General features: G+C 37.5%; 1 pseudogene; it reads left to right on the forward strand.

Annotated features, from left to right (window-relative positions):
- Window positions 1-2,329: 2,329 nt before the first annotated feature.
- LOC103749810 lies at window positions 2,330-3,167 on the forward strand (annotated as a pseudogene).
- Window positions 3,168-4,911: the final 1,744 nt, after the last annotated feature.

Consider the following 4,911-nt stretch of genomic DNA (forward strand, 5'->3'; position numbering starts at 1 on the left):
TTGGAAATAATTGATATTATTTTCATAGTGTCATTAATTCCAAGACAGGAATGTCTCTCAATATTCTCTTAGTCATTCCTTTAGACATTCTGAATGTTCTTGGTTAAACTAAGTGCTAAAGACATTGTAGATTTGGTAACTTCGAGGGTGCTTTGGTACTATTTACAGTGTTTGTTACCAGTTGCGGTGGTTTGAATGGGAAGGGTCACCCACATGCTACAAATATTTGAAGACTTGGTCAGTTGGTGATGCTGTTTGAGAAGCATCATGGACCCTTCAAGAGGTGTGAGAGTGCTGAAGCAAACATGTCACTAGGGGCAGGCTTTGAGAGTTCACAGCCTTGACCACTTTCAGTTTGCTCTTCCTCTCTGCACCCTGTGACTGCTTGAAGATGAAAGCTGTCAGTTTTCTGCTCTACTGCCTCCTGCCATGTCTCCCCTTCCCTGATGAACTCTTATCCCTTTGGAACCATAAGTCCAATACATTCTTCATTCTATAAACTGCCTCAGTCATGGCTTTTTGTCACAGCAACAGAAATATAGCTAATATACCAGTGTACACAAGGATGCTATTATTCTTATGTTCAGATTTGATCTGAGAACTTTATAACTTTAAGACTTATTAATCGAAATAATTTACTGACTGTGACAATTTATTGTTATTTTTAAGTAAAGTGCCACCTTAATCAACTTGAAACCACAATTTTATTGTTTGTTATTCAATTTGTGCACTTGTATTTCCTTTGTCTCCAGAATGGAAGCCGGGCTTCCACACCGTGCTATGGAGAGTGCAGATCATGCACATCCCTCCCTGACTCCATCTGAAAAGAAGAGTAACTACAATGCTTTTAGTAACTCTAAAGTTTATTGTACTCTATCAGAACTCATTTTATTGCATTTACAGAATCGTGCATTTCTTAATTTATTGGGCTATTGCATTATTTCATAGTTCTATCCATACTCATAGGTGAAGAGGGCTAGGCCGTTTCCTTATCTTTAAAATTAAAATTTCACTAGCTTCTTTAAATGGTTTTGGAAGCTCTGCTTTTACTCTACAGTTTATGTCAATGTTTTTTCTGCCCTTAAAATTTATTTTGCCTCATAAATATCTGATAGTCTCCAATTTCCTTTCAATATGATCTACTTAAAAATATGTAAACTCATTCTTAGATATATTGAATTTTTAATTCCTTTTTGTTATCGATTCCTATGTTATTCTTGCATTATTGTTCTTGATTGAGAACTTATTTGGCAAAATATTGATTCTATGGATTTACTCAGGCTTTTCAGTGCCTAAATCCCTGGTCGCATTTGTAAATGTACTATTAGTTGGTTCTGGATACTTTTATAAGAACTAGATGAAATTTGATTCATTCTATCATTCATGTCGCAGATATTTCTAAGGATTACTTTTCCACACAACAGTCTGTGGGAAGTGTTGTCAACATGGCCTATTTCTAGTCTGTTTTCTGCCGTCTGACTATTGCTTTATACTTTTCCAGGCAGTGTGCTTACATGCCCGCATATGTTGCAGTTACCCTGTCCTTATGTATTGTTTTTGGGATGCAAAAAGTTGGAAGCCATCTATTCTTCATGCAAATTAATCATGCTCTCATGTACAACATATATTTAATAATTTGCTTTTTTGGTGGTACTGGGGATTTAGCTGACAACCTTGTACCTTATATCACAAAGACCACAAAGGTACGTCATCAGACCCTTTTTACTTTCCATTTGAGACAGGATCTCACTGTTTCCAGGTTGTCATTGAACTGTGTAGTTAGAGCTGACATTAAATTTACAATCTCTTGCCTCAGCCTCACAAGTAGCAGGAATAAAATTACAGGCTTTAGTCATCAGGACAGTTTTTAAATAGTGTTTTTAATTACAGTGAAACATAACTGAATTAGATAATATGTTTTTGGTTTTTTTAATGTATTCTCTATTTGATACTTTTATATATGTATATAGGTGTTTTGATAAATTCCACCTACAGGAGAAGCCAACATTTGCCTTTGCAGGTCTTGGTGGCCAAAGAGCATCATGGCTTACACAAGAAATGATATGTGGTGTGAGGGACACATGACTATGAGCCTTCCAAGAGAAGGCTTTCTGCCTCAGGGAAGCCAACATTTGCCTTTTCAGGTCTTGGTGGCCACAGAGCATCATGGCTTACACATATGTAGTGTGAGGGACACATGACTATGAGCCTTCCAAGAGAAGGCTTTCTGCCTCAGAATCACCTTGTGATGGCTATCATGGGGTAGTTAACAATGTGCCGAAGAAACCAGCACTGCTAGAAAAGACACCACCTCTGCTAGTCAGACCTGATGAAGATATTACATGTTAATTACCGAGAATATGACAAGGGCCACAATTTTTCTCATGATCGAGGTGGTCCACTTCACAGAGATGAATCTGGCCACAGCTGAAAAAATAGAGGGTCATTCTGCAAGTCTACAGCCTGATTTTATGAACATAAGAGCTGGCTTTTGAAGAAAATACTTCTACCCTTTACAGAGAGTGGTGTCCACATAAAAGGAGCACTCCATTTTTTCAGAAAATCACCTACATGTAAGCAGGAAGGGCCCTCTTACAGCAGACCTGCTCCAGTGCCAGCCGTCGAAGCTATTCCCCAGAAGGCAGCAAGACCCACTCCTTCCATGAGTCTCAGCACAGAAGAGAGGCCCACCTAGTCTTTGAAAACATCAAGGGATACTTTGCCCTCAAGTTCTTCAGCACTTTTTTCATCCAAGGTGTTCAACAAACCAAGCAGCTAACTGAAAAAGGACTTGCTGGGGCTACAAGCAAGTGGCTTGCTGAAAAGCTAGAAAAGGCAGGTGAAAATAACTTGCCTGAAATTTCCAAGTTTGGAAATGGGATCCACAGCACCCTTATTTATTGATCAGACAGAAATACGCAAGTCAAACTCAACAGATGGCACAGAATTGTTTAAAGAAACCAAAGAGATTGAATAAGTTTATTGAGAAGACTGAAACTTTGGGGATAGTGGTGAAAATGGTGATTGAGAAAGGTCCTTCATTAGAAAAATCTAGACAGCTTTCGCCGAGGCAGAACTTACATGAAATAGGTGAGTGGTGTGTTGAGAAAGTCAAACATTTCATCCCAGAGAATAATTCTACTCAAGATTTTGGAGAGCCTTTTTAGAATTAGTGATCAAGGCAACAAAATAAAAATATTTCTAGATTTTATGCCCTTTGGATTATGTAAATGCTATTTTGTGATGAACAGAAGAAATACTTCATGCTAGTTGACTACATTTCCAGTGCCAAGTAGATGCATAGTCTTTACAATAGCTCAGTTCAGACCTTTTTTCTCCATAGAGAATCTTCTGATCCATACTCATACACATTCTCCCTCTAAAAAATAATGGTCAATTAATTTTTTAAGGTTTGTGAAAGCAGTTCTGGAATGCAGCTTTCTGAAATTAACTCATATTTTATAGTCTTCCATGGTGTATGATCATTTGGTCACATGTGTGTAACACAGAGAGCATTCTACCTAATCTTAGTAGCCTGATTTCACAGAGGAGACCATGTGAAACTGCTAGCAGTTTGAGTTGTGATTTTATTGCCTTTTTGCTTGTTTATCTTCTGCTTTGTAACTTTTGATAATGTCAAAGTGTACTGTCTTCATGAATTAGAACTTTGGTGTATTACAGAGCATTTATTTTGAGAATAATTCTTAGTGGTAAAAGTAAGCACTTAAAATCTCCTAAAGACACATTAGAATAAAATTTCTCCAAAAAGTAAGTGCAGTGCACCTTTCTGTTAAAGCACTCCTCAAAGTCTGACTACCCACTCTGTGAACAGTTCTAAACAATAGCCTAGATAAGATTAACAGAAGGGAGTCATTTGAGATGCAGTGCATGGGGCATTTTTAAATTGAGTTTTCTCAGGAAATCCTCTGAGCAGCGTAAAAAATTCAAATGTATCCATTGGAGTTTTGTTTTTCAATACGCCCTACTCTCTACCAAAAAACAGAACTAATAAATGTGCCCAAGATTAAACCACTTATTATTCTGTTAATTTATGTAATCTGGGGTCTTTGTCCTGTGGACTTTTCAAGAATCTCATCTCTTTACAAGTGTTCTAGAAAGAACTAAAGCAGAATCTGCAGGAGGCCTGCACAGTTCCCACACCCCAGTGAGCCAGGCAGGTGGGACTTTAGGACAGTCCACTCACTTCCTACTCCTTCCTATGGTAGCATGACCCCAAACATTGTGACATCAATTACCTTAAAAATCACGGTTTTCATTGCTACCCAATTTCATTATCTACTCTTCCTGTTTGTGTGGGTTTTTGCTTTTGATATTTTTGTTTATTTGTTTGTATTCCAAGACAGAGTCTTGATATTTAGGGCAGGCTCACCTGGAACACAAAAAGATCTGCCTGCCTCTACCTCCCCAGAGCTGGGATCAAAGGCATGCACTACTACTCCCAAAATACTATTTTCATTTCCATCCAATTCTGTAATTGTTTACTTTTTGGGGGGAGGGGAAGGGTCTTACTATGTAGCCCAGACTTTCTATATAGCCTGGACCATACTGGCCTATAACTCATGATTCTCTTGTCTCAGCTTCCTGAGGGCTAGAATCACAGGTGTTGGCTACTATGCCTGTTATTTCTTTTACTGGCCTCTGTTGACACTATCTACAGAGATACTCCAAAGAATATGCAGATGATATTAAATGTAGAAATAGTATAAATGATTCTAACTGATCATCTATTGGGTGTGAGAAAATATTCCATTCTGCAAATTAAAAACTTATTTGAGGATATTTATTGTTTCCTAAATAAAAACTACTTGAATTTTTATTTTTAACATTGAGATTCTGTATGTACTTTTTTATTTATTATTTTTATTTTATGTGTATGAGCATATTGCCTGC

Source organism: Nannospalax galili, unplaced genomic scaffold (genome assembly GCF_000622305.1).
Source record: "Nannospalax galili isolate Female #2095 unplaced genomic scaffold, S.galili_v1.0 scaffold1507, whole genome shotgun sequence".
Taxonomy (NCBI): domain Eukaryota; kingdom Metazoa; phylum Chordata; class Mammalia; order Rodentia; family Spalacidae; genus Nannospalax; species Nannospalax galili.